We start from the raw sequence: 13,234 nt of genomic DNA on the forward strand, positions 1-13,234 counted from the left end.
GGGAGGGCTCTTCGGGACCCGGAGCGCACTGTGGCCGCAGGGCGCCGGGGCTGTGGTGCGGGCGTCGGGCTGATGCACCCGGAGCCCGGCTCGCTGGGAGGAGGCTCTGCGTTAGGTGCTGTAAGGGGCGTAGGAGGCAGGTCCTGGCAGAGGGCAGGTGAGGCAGTTAGGCCCTGGCAGAGGCAAGGGAATTTATTTCAGATCACTCCCAAACGCTGTTCGCCGAGGCGCCTAACAGTGAACCTGTGCACCGAGGTCACCTTTAAAGGAAGGTGTCCTTAGAGGAGGTGGCAGGATGCAGCTAACACATGCTGGCTGGTAAATTCCTGTGCCAGGCCTCGGGATTAGGAAGACCTTCCAGCCTTTCTAGCAAACGTTTATTGATCAGCTACCTTGATAGAGAACCGTGGTCAGCACTGAGGCCACAAAAGAGCGTAAAACCCAACCGTGATTGGGGTGTTGACAATGTGGTAGTGCAGGTATGAGTATATCATCCAAAGCAGCATTGAATTTCGTCTCCTACTTAATTCACTTTAGGTTTTTTGTTTTGTTTATGTTTTTGTTTTTGTTTTGATCTTTTTCCAGTGTTGGGAAGTCAGAGCCATAAATGGCTGGGTTTGGGGATAAAGCAGAAAGAAGAGTCAGAGGAGCTTGTGGGAGAAGTTTGGGAGAGTTTTGAAGGCATTGGTGCCTAACATTTAAAGGGGGAGAAGGGAAAAAGAAATTTGGAAAGAGATCAGAAGTTCCCTTCCTTTCCTACTAGAATTCAGCTCCTTGACTATCACGGCTTTATCCTCAATGGCAAGAACAGTGCCCGGCCCAGGGCAGTCAGGCAAAAAATACCGATTGCTTGAATGAACGAACCAAGCAGGGTTTTGCTGTACTTTACACGGAGCACTATTAATTACTCTGGTGTTAGGGATGGCGGATGGATTTCCTCTGTTCCTGAAATAATTCTTTTTGAGGGGGAAGAGAGGGGTCATGTAAGGTAACCCAGGTTCCTAGGTCTGGGTGTTTAAAGCAATGGCTAAGGTGATAGAGTCGTGATTTCTTGTGGCCACAACTGCCACTTTCACATCTTTATTGCATGTTGGCCGGTGGGAGCTTACTCCTTGGGTCACTGCTTCGGATCATCATTGCTTCTATTCTATGACTTGAAGAAGAAGAATACTTTTGTCTTGGGAATTTTTCTTTCCACTTTTATCCTGGTCCTTGGATCTCCCATCTGTAGGAAGAGTATGTATCCCTCCTCTTCTTGTAAAGGCTGCAATTCTACCTGGTCTCTGCTGTGGTTGGATTTCTGGGCTCTCCAGCTCCTGGCTGCTGTTTCAGTTCCCGGGGTTGTAGTGCCTGTTGGGTTACTTTGACTGCCAAATTAAAACTCGACCTTTTATGAGTTCTAGGAGGATTTTTATCATACATAAGTGGAATTACCTTTGAAGAAGGTTATGTAGTCAGAGTTGTGCTGCCAAGGTTTTTGAGTGTCCCTTATGCATGAGAGGCGAATTTTCTACTTAGAAAATTAGACTTAGAGCCAATAGAATGCCAAGTTACCGTTTATTGTATGTCCCTATTAGAAATCTGTCAGGGCCTTCGTTTCCGTATATAAAAAACAAGAGTCCTTATTAATCCCACATTTGGTCTTGTGCTGTAAGCTCTGAAGAACTAAGTTAATTTCTCTTCCATTTTAGGACAGTGTACTTCAGAGTGCATCCAACAGAAGTCCATCTGTTCTTGTTTTGCGGTGCCTTACTCGTGTAATTTTGGGTATCTTTTTCCAGGTTCTCCCAGTGATGTTGTATTTTATCTGTATATTTAATGTGTGTTTCTTTAAAAATCAATTTTATCAATGTATAGTTGACATATAATAAAATGCACAAATGTCTATGTACAGTTGGATGAGTTTTGAAAAAATGTATATACTTTGTAACCACCATCCCAGGCAGGATATAGAAATTTACATCACCCCAGAAAATTCCCTCATGCTGGTTTACCGTCCACCCCGTCTCGTTTTATTTACGTCTGTTACACAGCCATCAGGGCTGTCGTGTCTAGTTGTGCAGGATGTATACTGCTCAGCTTTATGGGGTGCTGTTTGTAGCAGAGTCCCTGCTCATGGGACCTTCTGGGGTTGTCTCATGCACAGTCCTTGTGGCTGTGCACTGCAGCTCGGTGAGTGACATAAGATCGCACGCTTTCTTGTAAAACACTCACGTAGTGCAGACAGAGTACCTGCCCCTTGGCCCACGCTTTTCTGCTGAAATTGCTGTTACCAGTTGTGATCCTTCTAGACCTTTGCATTTTCATCTATTCACACACACAGTGTAGGTAATACAGACAAAAACCGGTTCTCTTCTACCCCTATGTTATTGTCATGATACTGTACCCATTGTTCTGTAACATTTTTCCCCCTAACAAAATGTCTTAAGATCTTTCCATGTTGGAACTTAGGGATCTACCTGATTTTTCTAGACTACTTTATGGTCTCTTATGCGGTATGTGTATTGTACTGTAGTTTATTTAATCATCTCCTCATTAAAGGCCATTTAAGCTCTTTGCTGCTTCAGACATTGCAGTGAATGAAAGTAGTAGAATTGCTAGGTTGGTGGGGTGGGATGGGGTGCACATTTTAAATTTTAATTAAGGGAGATTTGACTGTCGAACGTGTGGATCTGGTTCATTTTCTTTTTTGACTACTAGGTAGTGTTCAGTGGTAGGCTTAAATCACCTTTTTCATTGTTTCTTCAATGAGGGGCGGACAGTTGGGTTATTTTGGATACTAAGTATTTGATGGATAGTGTTGCAAATGCATCCTGCTGGTCTGAGGCTAGCCTTTCCCCCTTGTTAGCAGTGTCTTTGTATACAAGTTTAAAATGTTAATGTTACATTTATGAAAATAATTTCCCTTAAAAAAAGAGTTTGTGTCTGGTTTAAGTAAATTTTCTCTACTCCAGGGTATGATTTATATATAAAAAAAAGGTTTTGCTTTCCGTTGGGAATTTCTGTGTGGTGTAATGAAGAGATACATTTTTTTTCAATCGCGATAACCAGTTTTTCAGTACCTTTCCTCATGTTTTTAATTGTAAAATATACATGACATGAAATTTACCATTTTAACCATTTGTAAGTGTACAGTTGTGGCTCTAAGTACATTCACGTGTGTAACTACCACCACCGTGCATTTCCAGAACTTTTTCATCTTCCCCACCTGAAACTCTACCCACTAAATGCGAACTCCTCATTCTCACCTCCTTCGAGCTCCCGACAACCACCATTCTACTCCCTGTGAGTTTGACTACTCCAGGTACCTCCTGTAAGTGGAATCCTACAGTATTTGTCCTTTTGTGTCTGGCTTATTTCACTTAGCATAACGTCTTCAGAGTTCACTTATACTATAGCATGTGTCAGGATTTTGTTCCTTCTTATTTTTATTTTTAATTGTTTTTTTTTTTAGAGAGAGAGAGAAAACACAAACTGGGGAGAAGGGCAGAGAGAGAGAGAGAGAGAGAGAGAGAAAGAGAAGGAATCTTAAGCAGGCTCCACAGACCCGGGGCTCCATCCCACCACTTTGGTATCATGACCGGAGTCAAAATCAATGGCTGGACTCTCAACCTACTGAGCCACCCCGGTGCCCCTGTATTTCCTTCCTTTTTAAGGCTAAATACTCTTCCATTGTATGTGTGTACCACATTTATTTATTCATTCATCTATCAATGGGCACTTGAGTTGTTTCTACCTTTTGGCTGTTGTGAATAATGCTGTTATGAACAGGGCATGCAAATAAATATCTGTTCAAGCCCCTATTCCCAGTTCTTTTGTGTGTGTATCTAGAAGTGGAACTGCCCATGATATTTTTAAGAAGTTATATACGTACTGAATATGACCAATGTGGGTAGACGGTGCAGAGTATATACCCCTTCTTCTTCAGTTTCCCGTTATTAACATCCTGTGTTAGTGTGGTGTGTTTGTTACAACTGATGAATCCATGCTGATACATTATTATTAATTTAAGTTCATAGTATATCTGTTTTGGGCTTGTCTTTGTGTCCTTTGTGTTTTGTGGATTTTGCAAATGCAAAATGTCGCGCATCATTAATATCATTATATGACATTTCTTGTAGTGTTATTGCAGTGTCGTCAGAATAACTTCATTGCCCTAAAAATCCCGTGTTCCAGCTGTTCGTTCCTCCCTCCCTCCTACCTCCCTCCTGATAACTACCGATTATTTTACTCTGTCTGTAGTTTTGCCTTGTCCAGGATGCCATTCCGCTGGAAATCATGCAGTATTGTAGTCTTTCAGACTGCTCTCTCACTGAGCAACATGCATTTAAGGTTCCTCTATGCCTTTTCTTGGCTTGATAGCTCATTTCTTTTCATTGCTATATAATATTCCATTATATGAAAGTACTAGTGTGTTTCTCCATTCACCTGTTGAAGGACATCTTGGTTACTTCCAGCTTTGGACAATTATGAAGAAAATGTCTATAAATACACATGTTTGGGTTTTTGTTTGGACGTAGATTTTCAACTCTTTTGAGTAAATATGTAGGAGCTTTTTTGCTGGATCGTGTGGTAAGAGTATGTTTAGCCTTACCAGAAACTGCCCAACTGTCTTCCAAAGCAGCTGTACAATTTTGCATTCCTGAGAATTAAAGTTTATATCCTAGCACCCCAAATGTACTGAAAAAATAAGTCTTTGTCAGACTGTTCTCTAAAATTAAACTTCACCTGGAATGAATTCATATTCTAATTGTTGCTTTTGTTGGCTGTGTTTCTTAGTATTATATTTCTTTATGTCTTTTGAAGTTTTGATTTACAGACTCATTCAAGTGTGAGTGCTTTTGATTTTGTTTTCCATATTTCTGTGCTCACCCTTCTCTGTGTGTTGATATTTCAGGCGCTTTTATTGACTTCTTGGACCATAGTCAAGAAATCAGAAATGATCATGGTGGGTCAGGGGTCCTACTCTGAGATCACTGGGGCTGGTTTAGATCTGTTGGCAGAGTATGTGAATGTCTTGGTGCAGTTCCTGGTCACGAGGCTGTGTTTTCATCTTCCCACTCTTCTAGGCCCCGGAGCGTTGTACACACTGTCGCTCTAAGCAGAGGCTGGAAGCAGTGTCTTGTGGCTTCTCAGCTCCCGTCTCCTCCTCGGCTTGAAGCCGTGAGTCTGGCTCAGAGGTCGTGTTTCCTGTTTCTCCACCTCCTTCACTTTGTCACTGTTGCCTGTCAGAAGATGTGTACCCGCTTCTGGACGCGGAGCATCAGTCCTGCTCACGATTTTATGTATCTGTTCTGTTTCTGATCCACATGGGGTTTTATCTTGTTTCTGAACCTGCTTCAGTCACCTAAAAATATATTTCACAAATATTTTATCTATTGCTTTGCATTTGGAGTGGAGGGGATGTCTCAGAGTTGTTTCCTTACTGGGCTACTTTGATTAGAAGACTGAATTGTCCAGGCTTCTTTGTAAAGTTTGTGCCATTCTGCTGTCGGTGTTATTGCAATGTCCAGATGCTACAGTACAAAAGTTGAATAGCAGTGATGATAATGGCATTTTTATCTTTTTCCCGGATGAGAATGCTTCTATCTAGATATGATACTTACTAAAGGTTTCTGGTAGATTTCTCTTGTCAATTTCTGGAAGATTTCATCTCTTCTTGGTTAGTATTTTTATTGGGTGTTGAATTTTATCAAGGGCATTTTTTTTTGATATTTGTTGAAATTATCATTCTTTTCTCTTTAATATGTTAAGAGTAGGACAGATCTTTCTGAGTTGTAGGTGACTGAGAGAAACAGATATATCGTATATGGTTTACTTGATAATGCATTTTTAACAAAAAAATGAATCTTTAAAAAACCCCATTTTGGGGTGCCTAGGTCGCTCTGTTGGTTAAGCGGCTAACTTCAGCTCAGGTCATAATCTCGCAGTTCATGAGTTTGAGCCCTGCGTTGGGCTCTGTGCTGACAGCTCAGAGCCTGGAGCCTGCTTTGAATTCTGTGTCTCCCTCTCTCTCTCTGCCCCTCCCCTACTCATACTCTGTCTCTCCCTATCAAAAATAAGTAATTAAAAAAAAAAGAAAAAGAAAAAACCCCATTTTGATGTTGAATTTTTTGTGTTAACACTATAAATAAGCTAAAACAAGACTGAAATGTTGTGATGAACAAGTCTAGGCTAAATATTCTTGTAACTAAGCTTTCTGTGATGAAGTAGTGCACAGTTAAAAAAAATTTTTTTTGTAACTTGTGGACTCAACAAGGACTTTTTCAGTTCCAACTTCTTCCTGGCTTCTTTTTGCAGGCTCTTTACTCCTCCTTTTAACTTTCCTCTCTGCCTGCTCTGTCTCTTTTTGCCAGAGAGAGACCTTCTTCTGCCAGTAATAATATTATTTGTTGTGAGGCTACAGTGTATCAAGTGATTTTCATAGATGAGGATACTACTCTTTAGTCTTTACAACTTTGGAAGCTAGATATGGTATCTACAACATATGAGTGAGGAAATTGAGCTCAGGGAAGTTAAAACTTGTTGGGGCCACACAGCTAATCAGTAACCCAGGTAGTATTCGAACCCAAGGCAGACTTCTTTCTACATGCCGCCTGAAGTAGCATGTTTGATGTTCCAGGTCCGCTGGAGTTCTGCATTTTGGCTCACCCACCTGATTCCTGAGCATGGCGATAGGATTGCTTTGTGTCTCCAGTATGATTTCCTTGAGAGACTTTTTTTTAGTTAGGTACTTCATTGCTTTTTCCCACTCTGATGTTTTACATCTTCTTGAGAGATTTCTTATAATGACCAAGTCTTTTTTCACAAACAAACATAGAGTGAATAGTATCATAGTTAAGTATGTAGGCTCTGAAGTAACTATTTTGGTTGGACCTTGAGTCTATGTTCCTTTAACTTTGTGAACCTTATGAAACAATGACCTTCAGAGGTATAGATAAAAAAAATAGTCTACGGCCATACCACCCTGAACGTACCCGATCTCGTCTGATCTCGGAAGCTAAGCAGGGTCGGGCCTGGTTAGTACTTGGATGGGAGATAATAAAAATAGTGCATACCCGTGTTCATGCTGGCGAATCCCATACTACTTAAGAAACTAGGCTCCTTTTAAGGTTGAACCCTCATGTAACTCCTGTCCGCTTGTGTTCTCCTCTCCTTTAGAAGAAACTACTGTTCTGGATGTGATGCTTTCTATTCCTGTACATATTTTTATACTTCTATTCTATATGTAAATAGCCCTATAATGTATAATGTTGTTTTGCATTTAAAAAACTTTATATTAAGTGTAGTAATTATTTCTTTTCATATCTTATCGTTTTTTTCTCTCTCAATATTGTGAGACTCATCTGTACGGATACGTGTAGCTGCAGTGCATTCGTCGTGGCAGAATAGGATTCCGGTTTTTGACGGTATCACAGTTTACCTTTATCTTTCCTGTGGGTTGGCAGTTTGTTTGTTCTGGATTTGCTGTTGTTGTTGTTGCTATTACAGGTAACGCCGCTGTGGATATTCTTGTGCACACGCATGTCCTTTAGAGTGTGCACCTAGAATAACACGCTGGCTGTGTGCAAAGCGCATCTTCAACTCTAGTGGATGTCACTGAATTTCTCTCTGATGTTTAACCAGTTAACATTCACACTGGAGGTGTGTGGATTCTGTTGCTCCCTGTTTTGTCAATCTTTAGTGTTATTTGGCCTTATAATTTTTGCAAATCTGCTGGGTGAACAATGTAATATTATTTTGGTTTTTAATATATGTTTTCCTGATTACTAGTGAGTGTGAACATTGCTTGATGTTTTTATTGGCTCTTTAGACTTCCTTATCTGTGATTCACCTTTTCATCATTTACCTTTTTTTCTGTTGCATCGTCTTTTTCATACTGCTTTATAATTTTCACTACATTTAATACTAATATAGAAAGGTGATATAATGGACCAAGAGTTAGGGATTCTGAGTTTTCTTTATTGTGAAGCATAACTGTAACCTGGGACATGACATGTATTTGGATGCTTGAAGTAGGGAGTCTGGATTAAGTCATTTCTAAGTTTTCCCATTCTCATTCTCCATTTGCTTTGGGTTTCGTAGCTCATAATCATAACTACAAATATGTTAACTGACATTAAAGATATGAGAATTCAGAAAAGGAATTGCTAACGTCTAGGATTAAACAAAATTATTTTTTAATGTTTTCTTATTTTTGAGAGAAAGGAGGAGACAGAGTGTGAGTTGCGGAGTGACAGAGAGAGATGGAGACACAGAATCTGACGCAGGCTCCAGGCTCTGAGCTGTCAGCGCAGTGTGGGGCTGGAACTCACCAACTGTGCGATCACGACCTGAGCTGAAATGTTTAAAATACATTTTTTTTAATGTTCATTTATTTTTGAGAGAGAGATAGAGTGTGAGTAGGAGAGGGACAGAGAGAGAGGGAGACAGAAACTGAAGCAGGCTTCAGGCTCTGAGCTGTTAGCAAAGAGCCCAACACAGGGCTCGAACTCACAAGCTGTGAGATCATGACCTGACCCGAAGTCAGATGCTTAACCCATTGAGCCACCCAGGTGCCCCCTGAGCTGAAATTAAGTCAGATGTTTAACCGACTGAGCCACCCAGGTGCCCCAAGAAAGTCATTCTTAATATCTTTCTTAAAAAAAAGTCTCTGGGGACAAGATTAACTATAGAAATAACTAACAAGGATACATGTTTTGAAATATGACTATGAAAATTAGAGCCTTGCATGTTATTTCATGAGCATATCTTTTATTTACTGTTCATATTCTTTTATTATTTCCTTATTAGATAAGTAGTTCAGTATCTTTGCTTAGAACTAAAATTTCCTCTTATTAACGAAGCAGCCTTTGGCAGGTTTTAGGTAAAACTAGGAGGCTTGTCTTGAGCACACTAGATGTACCTGTTTCTCCTTTCTGTGGCTTACTTTCTATTACATTCTCTGCTGCTTTGGGCACATTGCATTTCTACTTTACCTCTTTTCACTTTTGTTAAAACCTTTTCTCTATTCCAAATTTAGTGTTGCAAGTGATTGATAACAAAATATTTACTCTTCTTCCAAGTCTGTGTTTTTATACCTTTATTTTTTTAAAGTTTATTTTATTTCTTTTTTTTTTTTTTTTTTTAAGTAACCTCTGCACCCAGACCAAGAGTCGCATGTCCTTCTGACTGAGCCAGCCAGGCGCCCCAGTATTTTTATAACTTTAAATAAATCAGAAGAATTGCAAGTTAGGAAGGAGTCTTGCCTATAGAATTCTAGTTTAGGCATCGCCCAGGAGGGTAGTTATGTAATAACATCAATAATAATGGTAATAATAATAGTAGCTAACATTTATTAGGCTCTTATTTTGTGCCAGGCATTGTGTTAAATGCTTTACATAATCTATTAATAGTTTCTACAGCTCTATGAGGTTATTATATTAGTTATTCAGAGCTCTTGGTAGTAGTGGAGGACAGTTTTGAATTTTTTTTAAATTGGAACCTAGAGAACATTTTCAGATTTGTAAAAAAGAAAATCTTGGGGTTTCACAAACATTTACATCCTTTGGCATTTTTTTTTTAATCTAAAAGAGAAGGGAAAAGAAGTGTCAGAGGAAAGAGAATTGAGAATTTTCCTGAAATAACAAGGAAGTTCTCTTTCAGGGAAGTTTGACGAGTTACACTAAGTACTAATTAGTGATAATTGCCGTTATCTTGGATTTCTTATATAAATGGATATCTAGAGAAAAACTTCCAGGAGTTCTGCTGGGAGACAGTGAACTTGCACAAGTTTTGACTCCTGGAGGCTTTGAAGTAGCAGAGCTGGAGGGGTTAAGACATTAACAGAAAGATTCAAGGGAAGTGAAGGACTTAGGTTGTATGGACAGAGACATTCTGGAAATGTTTCTAGAGCCTGCCCTCTTTCCTTTAATCTTTACTGTGGAAGTTACTTAACTTCTGCCTGCAGACTTAGTCCAACTCGAGAGCATATTGCTGCCTGGATAGGACTAATAAGAATCCAGACGTTTTCTTACACTAGCCTCCAAACGCCATTTAACAACTGTGATGTAAGGTCTGATCTAGCACCACAGTTTGTGGACCTGTTTTCCTCATTCCTGGAGTCCTCCTGTCTTCCCTGTAGGGGGCGATGTGGCACAGCCGAAAGAGAGTAGGCTTTAGGGTCAGATGGGTCGTCTAATTCCACAAATGACTAATTTTGCAACGTTAGGCCGTTAACTAACCACATAGGCTCTAAATGTCCTTATCTAATTCTGCCACTTGTATTACTCACTTGTTCCTCAAATCTAGCAGAGTCCCATCTTCTCATTCTGGGTTTTTTAAAAGAGCAGTGGTTTCCAGAGTGGGAGGCATGCAAAATGATCCTCTAGGTAGGGTATAACAAAATATGGGCCTACTAATATTTGTTCATAGGCCGACACGTTACTCTGTGTGCCTGGTGAGGAACATCAGGTGTGGTGAGCAAAGTAACCTGAGAGGCACAGCCTGGGGGGACCCGTTGTGTGAGCCTCCTGACTTGTTGGCTTATATCCGGTTAGGACAGATTACAGTTCATCTCTGCCTGGATTAGTGGTCTTTCAGATTGTATCATCTGATTTCAATGAAATGAACTTTGCTAAATAGACAAAGAGCTTAAAAAGATTTCTGCAAAGAAGTTGTAGGGTTGAAGCTTCAGACTCAGCTGGAGATTGAAGTAATAATACAGGGACACATGAACAGCAAGAAAAAAGCAGAGCTGATACTTGATATTATGAGCTTGTCAGACTAATGTGAAGCGTAAAATAATATTGCTCTAAGTGGACTGACGAGGAATCAGTAAAAAAAATGTTAAGTACAATTTGATATATGGGTTTATATGCACTATTGAGTATATTGTGTCTTAAGATACCACTAATGATAATTTGAGGCTAATGTTATCAGTTGAGGTATTTTAAAACTAAGCATTTGATATATGAAGACAAACTCACTGAGCTTTTTCAGTAATGATTATAGTCATGAGCTAGTTAATCTAGTACAGTAAAATTATTAAGTTAGTGATACCTTTTTAGGAAATTCTTTGGAGATTTCTTACTGTAGGAGTAAAAGACAAAAAGCCATAGACATATGCTCTTCCTGTTTTGGTAAAAGTGACTGAAATACTATATAGAAAAATCAATAACTTTAGTTTGGTGACAAACTAAAATGCATTCTTTGTTGGGATATTCAAGGAAAACATTGCTGAAGATTGAAATAATATTATATCAGATTATAGAGTTTGCAGGAGTTCCTGTACATTTGGATAAAAGGACAAAGCTGCGGTATTTAGTATACTCCCTTTAAAAAATGTTTGTTTATTTTTGAGAGAGAAAGCATGAGCGGGGAAGGGACAGAGAGAGGACACAGAGAATCCCAAGCAGGCTCTGTGCTGTCAGCACAGAGCCCTATATATAGGGGCTTGAAGTCACAAACCATGAGATCATGACTTGATCCAAAACCAAGAGTTGGACACTTAACTGAATGAGCTACCCAGGTGCCCCCGGTATAATTTCTTTGTAATAATAAGATATATGGAATCCTGCCTCCCCTCTCACCAGCCCACCCCCCAACCATTAAAGTTTTATCAGAGAATACAAAGTAAATGACTTAACATTTTATTATAAAATAAGAACTATAAAGTGTAAAGAATGATACAGGGTACTCAGAATCCAGCCTAATAAATAACACATCGCTACATCGAGTTGGAGTCCCTCTGCCCTCACATCATTTCGCTTCCATCCCCAGAGAATTTGTGATGAATTTGGTGATGCGTGCTTCATGTGAACTTGGAAAAAATTTGTATGTGCATTATTGGGTGGAATGTTCGATAAGTATCAGTTAGAATAGTTGGCTGATGGTGTTGTTCAGGCCTTCTAAATTTATCTTGACTTTCTACTCGTACTGGTCATAGAGAAGTATCGAAGTCTCAAAGTGGAACTGTGGATGTGTCAGTTTCTCCTTTTGGTTAGATCAATTTTTGCTTAGTGTATTTTGGGGCACTGTGGTTAGATATGTAGACATTTAGGACTGTTACGTCTTCTTACGGAATTCTATATGTTACAGGCCCGACAACACAATGTACAGTGTTGTAGATATTATTTCCTGCAACTTCTTTTTTTTCAAAGTTTTTTTTTTAAGTAATCTCTATACCCAACATGGGGCTTTAAATTACAACCCTGAGGTCAAGAGTCACTTGCTCCCCTGACCGAGTCAGCCAGGCGTGCCTATACAATTGCTTTTTAAATCAGTTGGGAGAATAAAGGAAAGTAAATATGTAATTGTTCTGTATTTTATTTTATTTTAAAAAATTTTAATGATTATTTTTGAGAGAGAGAAAGAGACCACGCAAGTGGGGAAGGTCCAGAGGGAGAGGGAGACACAGAATCCGAAACCGGCTCCGGGCTCTGAGCTGTCAGCACAGAGCCCAATGCAGGGCTCAAACCTATGAACTGCAAGATCACGACCTGAGCTGAAGTCAGGTGCCTAACCGACCAAGCCACCCAGGCACCCCAGTAATTGTTCTGTCTTAAAAAAAAAAACTTTTTTGAGTAGTTGGATTTACTGAAAAACAGTAATGAGGAGTACCCACCCATATGTACCCCATGCCTGTTCCTTCTCTTAATTAAAAAAAAATTTTTTAATCTTTATTTTTGAGAGACAGAGAGAGACAGAGAGTGAACAGGGGAGGGGCAGAAAGAGAAAGAGACACAGAATCTGAAGCAGGCTCCAGGCTCTGAGCTAGCGGTCAGCACAGAGCCTGATGTGGGGCTCGAACCCATGAACCGTGAGATCATGACCTGAGCCGAAGTTGGACACTCAACTGACTGAGCCACCCAGGTGCCCCATGTCCCTTCTCTTATTAACATCTTACACTAGTGTGGTTTGTTTGTTACAATTAATGGACCAATGATGTTATGTTATTATTAACTAAAATCTGTATTTTATTCAGATTCCTTAGTGTTTCCGCATGGCCTTTTTCTGTCCTAGAATCCCATCCAACATACCACAGATTAAGTAGTTGTTGTGTCTCCTTAGACTTCTCTTGGCTTTGCCAGTTTCTCAGACTTCTCTCTCTTCCTTTAAAAAATTTATTTATTTATTTATTTAAAGTAAGCTCTACACCCAGTGTGGGGCTTGAACTCACATCCCCCGAGATCAAGAGTCATATGCTCCGCCAACTGAGCTAGCCAGGTGCCCCTGCTTCTCAGACTTTTTCTCA

The 13,234-nt window shown here is 39.9% G+C and overlaps 1 protein-coding gene across 1 annotated transcript in view; it reads left to right on the forward strand.

Moving 5' to 3' along the window:
• Positions 1-5,166: 5,166 nt before the first annotated feature.
• Positions 5,167-13,234, forward strand: part of DTNB (dystrobrevin beta) — a 219,178-nt gene continuing 211,110 nt past the window's right edge. The window contains exon 1 of the mRNA XM_029938167.1: positions 5,167-5,180. The gene's annotated coding sequence lies outside the window, so the exon portion shown is untranslated. The remainder of the gene's footprint in view (positions 5,181-13,234) is intronic.

Source organism: Suricata suricatta, chromosome 4 (assembly GCF_006229205.1).
Source record: "Suricata suricatta isolate VVHF042 chromosome 4, meerkat_22Aug2017_6uvM2_HiC, whole genome shotgun sequence".
Lineage (NCBI taxonomy): Eukaryota > Metazoa > Chordata > Mammalia > Carnivora > Herpestidae > Suricata > Suricata suricatta.